Genomic DNA, 16,001 nt, shown 5'->3' on the forward strand with positions numbered 1-16,001 from the left:
CTCTGCCAAAGGGTCTTCGAATCTCTCACGGAGGGCTCTTAGGAAATCCTCCAGGCAGGCCAGCTCCCGGGCACCAGTATCATACATCTGCATTAGCCAGTCTGCAGCTGCTTCTTTCAAGTTTGCCCCCACCGTGTGGATTTTTGCGCTTTCTGAAGGGAAGTGGTCCCCAAAATCCTCCATGAAGTGTCTTACGTTTGTAATGAAATAAGACAGCTGTTTGGGGTCCCCGTTGAACTTCACCCGAAATTCTCCCTTCCCAGGCATTTGGCTCCTTCCTGACAGGCCCGTGGGGAAAACTGATGTCCCCTGCTGAGGCATCTCATCCTCATAGTCCTGTGGACCCTCCCCGGCAAAGGGACGGGGTCCAGTGCCTCTCCCGGGCAGCCCTCTCCTCTGCTCCCGTTGCTCGACTGTCGCCCTCCAGGACTCGTTTACCTGCCGCTGCATCAGATCCATCTGTCGAGAGAAAGTTTCAAACATTTTCTCCATCGCATCTAATCTCCTCTCCATCCTTCTCATCTCCGGGGCTCCCTCTCCGTCTCGCTGCCAATCTCCTCCCATCTGGATCTTCCGTCTCACCGTCACTCCCCTTCCTGCGGGTAACTGGGTGGAGGTCAGCGGCTTCCACGACGGGTCCGAGGGGTCTGTCCCCCCTTCGCTCAACGCTGGCGATGGGTTCCTTTCCTCTCTCAACTCCTCGGCACCTCGAGGGTTCGCCTGTTCTTCTTCCAGGAAGAGGAATTCCTTCATGGTTTCTCCTCCATCAGGGTTCATGCTCTCACCGGAGAGACCTTTCCTCACGGGATGAGCCGAAAAAAAAAAAGGGGGTAAAAGCTTAATGTCCGTTCCTGGAAGGTGTAGGACCCAAGAAATAGGCTCACACCGCTGGTCGCAATGGAAAACTTTATTGAATCCGCCTTGCCAAGATGACTGCAAAAGCTTTTACTGACCCTCTTCCGCTTTTCCCCTCAGTATATGGGGTTGTTGCCTCCCCCCTCCTCCTTCTCCATCCACACCTCCCTTTCCTTTTGTCCTTTCCCACGTTTGAAGACCAGACCCTGTCATAAATCAGCCTATCCCGCCAAATGGTCTCCTTCCTCTGTCCTCTTGTAGTCAGGTTGCGAGAAGACCAGCTTTGATGATGCTGTTCTTTGTTGCACCCTGACAATTGTTTGCCTTATATGTGTGCAATGTGATCCGCCCTGAGTCCCCTTCGGGGTGAGAAGGGCGGAATATAAATACTGTAAATAAAATAAAATAATAAATGACATTTGGCAAAAAAGAGGAAGAGGCTCTTATGAGTTGCTGGATCTTCAACATGATACAGCTGTGGCTGACTGCTCCTCTCTCCCTCAGAAGCCATAGCAGTGGCATTTGGAAAAATTTTACAAAACAGTAAAAGTATAGCACACCCATTAATCATTTGCCTCAACCAGTTAAAAGCTAAACGCCTGTTTAAATATGCTTGCTGTTGAATAAAGACCAGAGAGGGGGCCAAATCAACCTCTCTTGGCAGGAAATTCTGTAGTCTAGGACCAGCCACTCAGAAGCTTGCTTCTATGCCCCCCATCTAGACTAATCATTTAATGCTAGCTTTAAACTGTGGTGGTGAAACAACAAATGCCCACAAAAGGATACTATGTTCATCAGTGCTTTGTATAATCCCCATCAGAGCTTCAAATTCGTGTCAGGATTTCCTATGTAATCAACTGCACAACAAAACCAATAGTAAAGGTAAAGATTTCCCCTGACATTAAGTCCAGTCATGTCTGACTCTGGGGGTTGGTGCTCATCTCCATTTCTAAGCTGAAGAGCCGGCGTTGTCTGTAGACACCTCCAAGGTCATGTGGCTGGCATGACTGCGTGGAGCGCTGTTACCTTCCCACCGGAACGGTACCTATTGGCATGTTTTGGAACTGCTAGGTTGGCAGGAGCTGGAGCTAACAGTGGCTGCACAAGCCACTCCCGGGGTTTGAACCTGGGACCTTTCGGTCTGCAAATTCAGCAGCTCAGCGCTTTAACACACTTTGCCACTGGGGCTCCTAACAAAACCAATACTGACTTGAAAATGACTTAAATGGTTACTGTAGAGCTGCCATCTATTCTGCTTTGTGATATAATAATCACACATGGAGGAAATACTTGTTAAATCTTTCTGCCATCATCTATTGTTGAGAAGTCACTTTTTTGAAAGAGAGAGACCCCCGTCCCCAGCATTTGTAATAGCTCTCTGTGGGAACTAGAGCCCAAATTTTCCAGGGCTGTGGTTTCTAAGGGAGACATGAACAGCAGGTCACAGCTTCATCATAACTGGACCCTAGCAGCATTTGAGGATATTGTGTGGATCACCTTGATAGAACTTTCCCCTTTAGAAAAGTCAATCTGTAAATGTACAGAGAAAGAGAGTGGTGCTAGAAAGCACAGGGCTAGTATGTTTCCTTTCCTCACTTCTTTGCAACATGAGGAAACAGAAACTCTTGAAAATGTCATTTCATCCAGTTTAGCTGATTTAACAACATCAGCTTGAGCTTTGTATTATATCATATGGCATGTCTATTGTACTCTTCCCTCCAGGGTGCTCAGGGGAACACACATAGGTTTATCCTGTTTCATCTTCACCATATTTCCAAAGTTGAAAGATAATGATTGTGAATTCATAGATGGACAAACATTTGACTGCATACCTCCTTAGTGTGTTGAAACAAGTGAATTTCAATTGGTTAGCTTCAGTGAATCCCACCCGGGGAGAGCACGGATGACCTCCCTCTATCAGCTCCAGCTCCATGCGGGGACATGAGAGAAGCCTCCCATAAGGATGGTAAAACATCAAAACATCTGGGCGTCCCCTGGGCAACGTCCTTGCAGACAGCCAATTCTCTCACTCCAGAAGCAACTCCGGTTGCTCCTGACTTGAAAAAAAAAGAAGAAGCTTCAGTGAAATGGCAGCCTTTGGTGTGTAAACTACATAGTATTACAACCAGTAGATCTGAACTTGACTCTGGTTCACTTTCCTCTTTTCTGTCACTGCATTCTTGCCTGCTGCACTGGCAGTTCTTACTTACCCATTAGGCAGAATGAGGGGTCCACCTTGCAAAATAGAACATTATGATGGTAAATCATGCCCCGCCTTTCATTTCCCACAACTGGCCTGCTTTGCTTTTAGCAGTCTGCAGGACAAGGAATCCTGCCAGGATAAGATACACAGTCTTCTAGGGCTTAAGCATTTTTGACTTGCAACCCCTTTTTTACCTTATAAATGTTTACACAACCCCAAGTATATCAAGGGAGAAGGAAGGGAGAAGGGGAAAAGGAAGAGAGAGAGACACAGAAGAGAAATAAAGAACAGAAAAGAGAGAAGGGAAAGTAGAGAGAGACACTCACAAGAGAAAAAAGGCGACTCCAACATATTGTTATGACGCTCCCACTTGGAGTGCCAACAGATTGTTTAAGAAGCTGTGTTCTAGGACGCCTTATCCAGGATACCTGGCACCAGGGAAGTATCCTAGGAGTGAAGTATTCTCAATCGACTGGCAGAGAGCTGCACAAAGAGAGACAGGAATTGATTGGTGGTTCCTAATACAGGAAAGGGGAAGCAGTAGCATTTCTTCTCTTGCCTCAGGTGGCACTCAGGACCTCATCACATTGATAAGGTTCAGCATTTCAATTTGCCAGCCTCTGTAGTAAATCAGAGGACAGCAAGGAAATCCCAACGCCTTCCCTCGCTGCCAGATAAAGCTTACTCATCAGATGTGGGGAAGCATCATGTAGTGAACCTTACCTATTAGGCCGGGAATGAAGCCTGGGTAACAGTGAGTGAGGCAGGCCTCCATTTTGTAGAGGAATGCCAGGCAGCCATCTTGAGTGTGGCTAGAAAGAGGGAAGAGCTTAGAGAGAGAATCCTAGGATTGGCCAGAGCAGATGGGAGGATTCAAGTCTTAGAGGGCAGAGAAAAAAGAGCTCCAAGGCAGTTCGGTTTTGGGTTTTGAAGAGGAAAATGCAGTTTGGAGTTCTGGTTGTGTGTGAGAGAACTGAGAGCTGTGAAACTGACAGGATAGGTCAGGCAGTTTGGATCTCTTGGGAGAGATAATTCAAGAGATTGACTCTCACTACTAGGCTGGTTAATAGAAGGACTCTAGGTTAGAGTTAATTAACAATCCAGGGGGCTATCTAGATTAGGTTAGTCGAACTCGTGATTATTCTCAGCAAATAGAGCGAGGGTTTCTGTGACCAATAGATAGTTTGGTTTGATTGGAACTGTTTGAAACTAAGTGAAATAATCTGAAACATACAACTAAGTTAAGCTGAAGAACTTCTGTAACCGTTTACACTTATGTACCTCTCTGAAGTAATTATTTACCTGTTATAAGAAAATACATTTTTATTCTATTTTCAACTTTCAAAAGCCTCTACAGTATATCTTTCTATTAAGAAGCCTTTATAATAGTTCCAGCAATACAACAATTAAATACCACAGAAAATCCTCATAGTAAACATCAGTTTGGGAGCCAGGGGGTGGAAACAGTGTGGGCAGGGAATGAGAGAAACTTATCTCATGTACATTTAACAACAAAAATCCTAAAAACATTTTAGGTTGGTGGCAGCTACCATTTTAAAAGAAAATCTAAAATCAAACTGTGTTCTCTCGCCTCTCACATACGTGTGCTTGCGTGTGAGAAGAGTGTAGAGTGAGGGGTGTATGTTATACATCACCATGCAACTTCCCCCTGTGGTAGCCCCATTGTTCCAATGGAACATAGAGAGGCTCCCGTATTGGCAGTGCAGTGTACTATGATGCTTCTGCTCCAGTTGACCCACAAAGGCCCCACCGGAAGTGAGGCTATGTCGTGTGATGGACAGTGTGGGCCTCTGTGAGTTGAATGGGGTAGAAGTTTCCTAGGATGCATGAATGTCCATCAAGTCCTAAGTCTGCTATTCCACTGCCATAGGAGAGAGTTGGAAACATCAACATTCTGTATTGTAGCTGTGGGTACAAGTGTATTGTGCTCAGCCCCTCACTGGTAATATTTAGGATATAGGCATTGATAGGCATAACTAATGTCCCAGCAGAACTGGCCATCTCTAACTTAAGTACCAAAGTTTGAACACGCATACTTGTTAGTGTGTGGCAGAAGAGATGGGAAACATTTTATGTGCTTTCAGAATTACCACAGCTTGGGGAAGAACCACATAATGCTTCTTGGAATTAGATGAGAAACCACTTGGTTGCCTCATTTATTTCATTATTGCCTCTTTACTGTATGTCCTTGTTTAATACCATACAATTCCAAACATTATCTCATCGGAAGAATAGATATTCTCTAACAAAGCAACAAAGCAAAGAAATACAATTTTAAACATGTTTCTCTTTTTATGCAGAAACTGAAAATGGATAGGCTGGGGGAGGGAGACAAAGAGAGAAGAAATATTTTCCAGGCAGTTCCACTTGTTTTTATAACATCCTGTGTGAGTAGTAAAATTTATAACAACAGATGTCTGTTATTCCATATTAAATTTGTGAAAGAGCGGAAAACATTCTAAGATTTTTAAAGCACTCATCAAGTAAAAAAACAAAAACAAAATGAAACACTTGCACTAAATGCCACCTCCCCGCTTTAAACTAAAATTAAATGGAGGAAAACAGCACCATAAATTTCATGTGAGTTGAGTTCCTTGTGAAGTAACTAAAGTTCAGGATTTTTGGAGTACTGTAGGTGGACCTTAAATGGCTGGACTCTGGGTAGAGTTTAAGAATTACAATGTTAGAATCATAAACCAGGAAAGGGATCACTACAGATCATTTAATTTAGTCTAATCCCTCACTCAGTAGGAACTGCATTGGAGGAAAGAAAGGATACTATTTCAAGTCTCCACTTAATGCCTACAGCAAAGAAGAACCTACACATCCTTATGACCTTTGTCCCAAGGCAACTTATGAGTCCTTGAGGCCATATCTAACAGCCCCATGGATGATCTGATCACAGCAACATTATTTCCAAATCCCATTCTACTCCCTCTGAGATAAGATGCATTTACCATTGGATTCATACAAAATTACTACAGCCTATGCTCTTGTTTTCTCAGTTCAAATGTGATTAAGGAAATGTTTCTGTGACCCCAGTGTATAGATATATAAAATAAGCATAAAAATCAAACATTTCCTGATAACAAATCATCATTTTCAAGTTAACTGTAAGATTAGTGTAAATGTCTAAAACAGCCACTGGGTAATGTTCAGAAAACTTTTACTCCTGCCACTTTTTTTCACCAACCCAACATTGGCCTAAGTGGGGGTTGTAATCCTCAGTTTAAAAAGTAGTGGTTACAATTAACAAAATCTTGATCATTGTGTGACTTCCATCTGTAGAAAATAGTAATAGTTTTCACGTATTCCCTGTTTAAGAAGCCTTTCCCTCATTTGTTTATCTCCCATGGAATAATCTGGCATGTAACACTGAATTTACAGATAGCAAAGGATTCTGGGATGTGTTCTAGAGTGTGCATTCTGTTTCAATGGGTACTAGTCCTGATTTGATTGGTCCAACTGTTGCCTGACATAAATGGAGAGTGAGCTCACAACACATTCAGCATTTAACTATCATATGGCTCCACATTGGAAGAAAAAATGGGTAAAGGTGGACAGGAGCACTAGAGGTTTCTATGGCCATGCCTACACGTACTGTGAAAAGTGGGTTTAAAGGCTCTAGAGCTTTTATGGTGCATCCTGGGAACCTTCTTGAAGCCCTTTGGCTGTCCATACAGTCAACCTATCTGAGGGTGCATTGAGGTTGCTGCCACCACTGCTATGCCATCACCAGCAAATGGCCTGTTCATTGGCAACATTGCATTTCTAGTCATATGACTCAGTGCCTGACATGATATTTCCAGAAATGTGACACTGCCAGCAAGCTGGAGAAAGTTGCTTGTTTCCGGCAATGCAGACGTGGGGCTTCCGGAAGTGTGAACAGCAAATTGGACTGGATCCAGTCTAATCCAACTGTCCACAGCCACAAAACTGCCATATTCCAGAAACAGAAAGCTTCAGAATAAATCCTGTGTTCCACTGTCATGGAGTAGCAGCTGAATGGAATGGGGTGCAGCAAACTGAGGCCGTGCATTATATAGACTCACCACAGCAGCTGAGTGCTGAGCTACATTATTTTAGCCATATAGACATGTGAATTTTGATGCATTTACATTAAAGAAGGATTAAAAGGAAGATTTCAACCTTCTCATCTCCAATAGACAGTTCTTTCATTTTAAATAAAAGAAATAGAAGTGAAAGAATGTTGAATATACATACATGAAACCACAGTACTTTCTACTTTAAGTATCTATGAACCGCTACAAAAAAAGATGGGGGTGGTGAGGGGATGATAAAGTATAGAATTGAAAATGTTTTCCTATGATATTTTATTATGAAACCCACTGAGAAAAATATTTTCACCTAACAAGCAAAACAGGCTGTAATTGCAAACAGATTTTTCTAAAAGAACTAAGGAACATGGAGAGAACATATGAAAGTACCTGCTGATCACAGCAGGACTGCACTTTACTGTCTTCCAACTAACATATTCCTGTAATGTCAAATCAATTCATGTATTCTCTAATTCAAACAATGCACATCATCAAGCAACAGTTATCTCATCCTACCACTCTAATTCATTATCTTAAAACTGAGCTTCCTATACCAGCCATCTGTTTTTTAAACAAAGCTACCAAACAAGGGTGATTTTTATAGTCTGTGAGTCAATGCCCTCATCTCCACCTTGGCACCATAGGGTTTTTTTTTAAAAAAAAGAGCTGTCCACATGGCAATTTTTAAGAGGTGGGAAGATCTGTTCACAGTGTGTAGCAGAAATTGCCATTGCCAATGTCATCGTCCCTGCCAGATTCCATATGTGTGTCATTGTTCAATGACCAAATGTTGACTTGCCTTTGGGTTCTGTGCATCAGGAACTTTATGCTTAATATAAAAAACAGAAGAGGAAAGAAAGCAGCAACACAATTCTGAATGTGTTTATATCTTCATAGTTTATTTCTTTTGGCACTGACCCTAGGACAGGCATGGGGAATGTTTGATGCCCTAGGCATTGTTGGGATGCAACTTTCATTATCTCTCATCTTTGGCTGTCTTAGGTTTGGCTAATGGGATGTATACTGTCGAAGAGATAAGCAAACACTATAAAGGTTCAAAACATAAAAAGCGACGTGACCTGTATAGGCCACAGAAATAGTCAGGCCTCTCTGAGTATAGAGCTATCTTCTTTCTATGTAAAAAAGATAAGCAAATACTATAAAGGTTCAAAACATAAAATGCACTATGTAATTTAGAGCATCATGTATGTACATTATTACCTGAGAGTTAACAACAATAATGAAAATAATAAGTACAATCAACTGTTGTAATCCACAGTAGTATCTTCCAGACTGTAATGTTTAAAGGAAACTGTAATTATCAAGGCTTAAATGTGGACTAAAGTCAAAACATATCAAGTAGTCTCCACTATTTAAACAGTTTCTGAAGACTCCAATTGGATTTGGCAACCAACATAATATAAACACATTCTATCTTTACAAAATAATATTGGTTAATATATCTTTTAAGACTTCACAGGCATCAAAAAGCTTATTCTAGAAAAAACCTTGACCAAAAGTTCCTTTGATTCTTTGAGATCCTGTGTTGATGACATCAAGTGTATAGAATATCATTGATTAGTGATTTCAGTTATTTGATAAGAATATGTCTTGGGGTTCAAGGCCCATCATGTTTTGTTACTCCAAAGGCCAGATTAAAACATGAAACAGGTTTGAAAACAATAAAAACAGAGGTTTATTCTTTCCAGCCAGAAAGGATGTCAGAATAGAGTCTGCGCTCTGAAAGATATGACACAACCCAATGCAATATACAGAACATATTTATACATTTTTGACAGCTATCCAGAACACCCACACCAGCCTCTGTAGTAACTTAAAACCTCAGTTGAATATTTAGAAATACAGTTTTGATATCCAAAGAAAAGGGCCAGGCAAAATTATATGAACATAGCAAATAGGAGAGCCCTAGGTCTGAATGATTTTTCAATATCTAACCCTGCACAATGATAGAAAGGAAAGAAATCCATTGTAGTGGGGAAGATTCTTGTTTGGAGTGAGGGAGGGTGGGGCTCAAAAATTTTAAAAATGAGAATTCCAACAGAATTTAATAACATGGTGTCTTTAAAGTTGCTGCTCCTTTTCCATTGTTACTTCTACTACTTTCTTTCCACTCATCCAGAGAGACAGCCTGAGTAATGCATGATTTGAAAGTAACTGGGATGTATCTAATGGTTTTCCCCTCACTATGATGTTTTGCTTCAGTGCATGGAGCTAAACCCTCTATTAAACAGATGGAAGTTTTGGCTTACATAAGCCATTTAGCACATTTCACCTGGATCAACAGTCCATGCAACAATTTAGCTTGTGGTAAAGTAGTAGTCTGAGCCTCACCATGACATGAACTAATAGGCAAATTCCTGCTGAACTGACTGACTAACCCTATTCACATTCATCACAGTACATGGAAAGGATTGTGTGAAATCACATTTGAATCCTTTCTCCCCATTTCAGGGTTTCAGGCAGTTCCATTAAATGAGATTTGAGAGAATCCCATTCCTACCTTGTATATGCCACTATTTCATCCTAAACACATCTATACTCAGCTAAATTTAGACAGGAGGTAGATGAGATACTCTCAAGAAATACCAAGGATTCATATGGAGGGGTAAGAAAGAATCCTACTTGAAATGTTGGAATGTGGCTGCCAGGCTGAACTGACAGTACTAGTTGGACTAATGGTTGGATTCAACATGAAGCAGGTACTTACATTCCTACAGTATAGGCAGTCCCCGAGATACAAACATCTGACTTACATACAACCATTAATTGCAAAGAGTGGTGAGACAACAGGAAGTGAGAGGAAATCTGCACTTATGAAGGGAAATTCACTCCTGAAATTTATCATGGGGAAAAGGTGTCACCACTGAAGTTTCATGACCAATCCTTGTTTCCAGAACAACCCAACATTTCCAAAATCCAGGAATCATAGGGACAGAAAGTGAGGTGAAATCTTCTGAACAGAGGTGCAGGGAGCTAAACACATGATACAGGGATGTTAACCCTTCCCTATGCTATCCAAAACTTTAAAAAAGGCTTGGGATACATTTCAAATTGTACCTATTCCAACTTACATACAAATTAAACTTAAGAAAAACCAATCTTGTGCTCTTGAAATCATAGGAGTTGTAGTTTTGCAAGATCTCTAACCTTTTATGCAAGAGAGTGCTGGAGCCTCCCCAACTAAAGCTCTCATGATTCCATAGCATTGAGACATGGCAGTTAAAGTGGCATCAATCTGCAGTAATTCTACAGTATAGATCAGTGGTTCTCAACCTATGGGTCCCCAGGTGTTTTGGCCTTCAACTCCCAGAAATCCTGACAGCTGGTAAACTGACTGGGATTTCTGGGAGTTGTAGGCCAAAACACCTGGGGATACACAGTTGGAGAACCACTGGCATAGATGTATCTGAATTTTATCTCTGCATAAAACAATCATATGAACTGTGCTTGTGAATGATTACATGCCCATCTGAGTGGTAAGTAGGGATAAGTGACCATTTTGTTTTGATTCAGTTTTAGAAGTATATACAAAAATAGAAATGTCTTCTCCTCAGACATGAATTGACTGTCGGAATCTTCAATACTCATACAACCTGGCCAACCAGAACACTTAGAGACAGTAAGACCAATCCAGATTGTAACCTGGAATGTAGCTGGCTGGAAAGAGATTGTTGATTGTGAACTGGTGAGATTCTTATCTGATTTTGAGATAATAGCACTACAAGAGACTTGGCTGGTAGAAGGGGTTGACCCAATACAATTACCTGGATTTCAATGTTGGCACACACCTGCTCAGAAAAGAGGGAACAAAGGGCGTGCCTCAGGGGGCCTATGTATATGTATTAAGGAGGAATTACAGTGGCAAGGGGAGAGATTGTGCAAGGGGGATGATATCCACAATATATTGGCCATTAAGTTTACTTATAAAGAAATGGAGCTTATATTGATAAATGTCTATATCCCACCACTCACATCCTCCTATTACAGTCCTGATGCCTGGGTACAGCTAGAGATAATAGTGGAAGAACTAACAGTAGCGTATACCCAAGCAATAATTATTTTACTTGGAGATTTTAATGCTAAATTAGGCCCATCTATACATGATCTAGCCCAATATGGTGGCCTTCCACATGATTTTATTAAAAATCACCCAAAATGGTACTCAAGAGACAAAAAGATCAATAGGTCTGGTATAAGTCTGGCATCACTGATCTTGAAGTGCAATTTACAAATCCTAGGAGGTAAGAACAATAACAATAATTATAATTATATATACCCCTATACATTTCATTCTAGCCATACAAGCAGTGCCTTAGATTTTATATGTGTCTCAACAGGCAAGGCCAATCTTTTTTCACAGATCAAAGTACTTTTGAGGGAAGAAAGTGACCATCAACCAGTGTGTGTGAAATTCTTGGGCCCCTCAGATTTAAGACCAAATAATAGGAATGATAACTGGATTATGGCCAACACTGAGGTGATACAAAACAAAAGACTTGCCTGGACCAAAGTAGACATGACAGCCATAGCCAATAGCCTCAAAACAGAGGATATTACAAACTGGAACTCAATAATTCAGTCACACTCAGCAGATTGGCAGACAGTCTCTAATGCATTTACAAATATCTGTGGCAGTCTAAAGGAACATCTTGTCACAAAATCCACTCCTAAAGGTCCTTACTTGAGCAGAGCGCCCTGGTTTGACAAAGAATGACAACTTCAGAGAACAAAGCTGAGATTGGCAATGAGACGTGCTCAGGGACAACATCTTGTAAATCCTCAATTAGAAATGCTAACCCTGAGACGAGAATATAAGAAACTTATAAAAACAAAAAAGAAAAATCATACAGTCTCGATCTGGTCAGGGCTTGAGTGCTCAGCTAAGAGTCACAACTCAGCTATCTTTTGGCACACAGTAGCTGGAATTTTGAAGGAAAGGAAATTTACATTTGACATAGCTATTCCTGCAGAGGACTGGGAAAATTACTACTCCCACCTGTTTGCCTCCACAGAACCTACAGAGACACAGTCACGAGGTAAAGATCTATCAATAAAAGCCCTGCCCCTTTGGCCACCAGTAACAGAAGATGAGATCAGATGTATTATAAATAATTTGAAGACCAATAAAGCCCCAGGGGAAGATTATTTACCCGCTGAGCTATTTAAAACACATCTGGATTGGTGGGCCCCCCTGTTAGCAGGCTTATTTACACACATAAATAACATCTGCCAGATTCCAGTTGGATGGAAGATGGCTATAGTTGTCCCGGTTTACAAAAAAGGGAACAAAAAAGACCCTGGTTCCTACAGGCCAATTAGCCTAATTGATATTGTGGCCAAGATATATGCCAGATATCTCCTGAACAGAGCTGAATGCTGGGAAAAAGAAAAACATATCCTTGTTGAAGAACAGGCTGGCTTCAGGCAGAATAGATCAACTATTGACAATTGCTTTGTTTTAAATCATACAATTGCAAAATATGTCAGCAGAGGGAAACAACTGTATGCTGCTTTTATAGATCTTAGTGCAGCATTTGATACTGTAAATAGAGAGACGTTATGGAAAAAATTAACTGATCTCAATATGGAACCCAGACTGCTGGCACTAATCAAAGCACTTTACACAAACACCTTCCTGAAAGTGCGATTCGGGACGCAAGGAGCCATGACAAACAGTGTAGAAACATACAAAGGGGTCAGACAAGGATGTATATTAGCACCACTGTTATTTAGCTTATACGTAAATGATCTCCCCGAACAGCTGAAGGACCCAGAGGTACATATGCCTAAGTTGTGTAAAACACACTTTAACATCCTACTATATGCCGATGATATGATTTTATTATCATACTCGCAAGTCGGGCTACGTAGGCTGCTGAGAAGATTTAACACTTATTGTCATAACAACGCTCTAACTATTAATAAATCAAAGTCAAAAATAATGGTATTTGGCAAACGACATAACAGACATAGCTGGTTCCTGGATGGTGAATCAATAGAGCAAGTTTGCACTTTCACGTACCTGGGAATTGTTTTTTCTGAGACTGGCTCTTGGCTACCACATCATCAAAGAAGCTCAGTCAGGGCAAGAGTACGTGTAAACCAACTGCTTAAATTAACAACTCACAGCCAACCAGGATCTTTAGACCCACTTCTTAAAGTGTATAAAGCGAAGGTTACCCCCATGCTTTTATATGGAGCTGAAGTTTGGGGTCTAAACCAGGTACCATTATTAGAGCAATCACAATCACAGCACCTGCGAAGTTTTCTAGGAGTAGACAGGACGACTCCAGCTGCTGCAGTAAGAGCGGAACTGGGAGTATACACAGTTGATGGCTTATCTAAAATCAGGGCCTACAAGTACTGGATAAAATTGATTGCCATGGCAAATGATAGACTGCCAAAACTGTGCCTGTTAGAGCAGATAGAAAATCAACATCAGTCCTCTTGGCTAGTTCATCTGACAAAATACATTAGTAGTTGTGGACTTCCGATTCGGTATCCAAATCTCTTAGAAGAACTAGACCCAAAAATAGTGGCTCAACGAGTACTGGATATAGAAGGCCAAAAAGACATTGCTACCCTGAGTAAAGCTGGCTCATTGAAATGGTTAAGCCGTTTTAAACATACTTTCCAAACAGCCAGGTATCTAAAGACAGAAATGCCTAAACATCTCAGGAGGGTATTTACCAGAGCCCGTTTTGAGCAGCTGGATACGATGGTCAAACACGGAAGGTTTAATCATGTTCCATACAACGAACGATTTTGTATTTGCGGAGCATCAGAGGTGGAGGATATTGCACATGTTTTGTTCAGCTGTGAATTGTATAAGAAAGAGAGACACCAATGCCTCGGGCCATACATTATTCACAAAACACACTGGGACCCACATATTAAAATTTCATTTTTGTTGGCCGGCCAGAATCCTAAAATAACACACAAAACAGCCCTTTTCCTATTCAAAGCCACACAACTGAGAATTGCATATCTGGAATCAATTGGGGTAAACTGTGCAGGTGATGCAGATATTTGACCTGAACGGGGTCTTGTTAACAGCTTGTTTATTTTAACTTCTTTTTTTACCGCGGGTTGTATGTTGTATGTTGTATGTATGTCTATGTGTTAAATGTTTTGATACGGCCGATGGGCTAATCAATAAAACGTGATTTGATTTGAGATGAAAAGAATTTGAGATTAATATGAATGCAAAGGTAAGGGAATCCTTCCTACCATCCACAGAACAGTTATGCACAGGTGAAATCGACCTGTCCCATTTATGGATTAATTTGCTTCATAGACCACTTTATCTCACAGGCTCAGAGCTGATTACAAGAAGTTTCTAGATATGTACATTTATCTCCCTAAAGGGTTCACAGGGTAAACACCGCCAGTAATTAGAGGCTATAAGGGATAAAGAGGCTAAGTGCATAGAAATTATATTGGAGGGATTGACCCCATTTGTCCATCATTTTTGAGGGAGGATTTTGTGGAGGTTTGATCATCATCCAGTCACCCAGAACACTTAGAACCTCTCGCTGGGGATCCAGTCCCCCCCCCCCCCTTCATCTTTACAGGGGATGTTAGTTATATTTATTATAAAAGTTTTCCTGATTCTCTTTTGTTTTATGTTACAGTTCCTGTTGTTGATAGATTGTCAGGTTACAGTTTTATTGCCCTTGTTGAATTTTACAGACCCATGACCTTATCAGATGGACCGATTTGCCTGCCGTACACTGCTTCACTTTCCTTTACGGCACACAGCTCTTCACACAAAAGGGAGGTGAAGCAGTGCCCGCCACTACCACGGCAACATGGGAGGCTTTCTGTGTTACCTTCCCTTCAATGGGGGTAGCTGGCCGATGACACTTTCCCCCATGGGATGAGAAGGAAGGTAAGGTGAGTGATGCGGGGCGTGGAGCAGCGACTTTACCATGCCCCCTGCAGGGAGCCTATGTATTTGTCTCAATGCAAGGTGAATCCATGGGCCTTTATGATAAGGTCCTGATTGTTTTTTCTGTTAGTCACATGCCCCCCCCCCCCACACACACACATATATGTATTTATTTATTTACAGTATTTATATTCTGTCCTTCTCACCCAGAAGGAGACTCAGGGTGGATCATATTACACATATAAGGCAAACATTCAATGCCTTAACATAGGACAGAGACAGAGACAAACGCAGGCTCCCGAGCTGGCCTCGAATTCATGACCTCTTGGTCAGAGTGATTTGTTGCAGCTGGCAGCTGGCTGCTCACCAGCCTGCGCCACAGCCCGGCTGTGACTTTAGAGACTATTGTAATATATGCACATATCTGCAGATTGTCTTACAGGACAGCAACAAAAAGTGACATCCTTTCTTTCTTAAGTCAATATCACACCACACTATTATAATGTTATTGCTGCATTTTAACTGCCTCCCCTGGAGTCCTGGGATTTGCAGCTGAGGGAAGGGCAGTTAGAATTCTCAGCCACAGAGATCTTAGGCCTCACTAAATCACAAAGCTTGATTTCCACAAGTCAGCCATAGAAGTGGAATAATAGCGGTATAACTGATATTGATCTAGTTTGAGCAATATTATATTATCAACTCAAATGCATATGATTTTGTCTCCTCCATGCGTTGCTGTGTACCATAAACAGCCTTTTAAAAAACTCATACTCTACTATTCTTAACCAGTTCTCAGCTGCCTCTCACATCATAACATAACTCCTCCTCCTCCTCCTCCTCCTCCTTTTTTGAAGGGTATATGATTTTAGTACTCACAACCTGAGTACCTGGAGCCCCGGTGGCGAAGTGCGTTAAAGCGCTGAGCTGCTGAACTTGCAGACTGAAAGGTCCC

This window comes from Anolis carolinensis, chromosome 3, assembly GCF_035594765.1.
Source record: "Anolis carolinensis isolate JA03-04 chromosome 3, rAnoCar3.1.pri, whole genome shotgun sequence".
NCBI classification, from domain to species: Eukaryota; Metazoa; Chordata; class Lepidosauria; order Squamata; family Dactyloidae; genus Anolis; species Anolis carolinensis.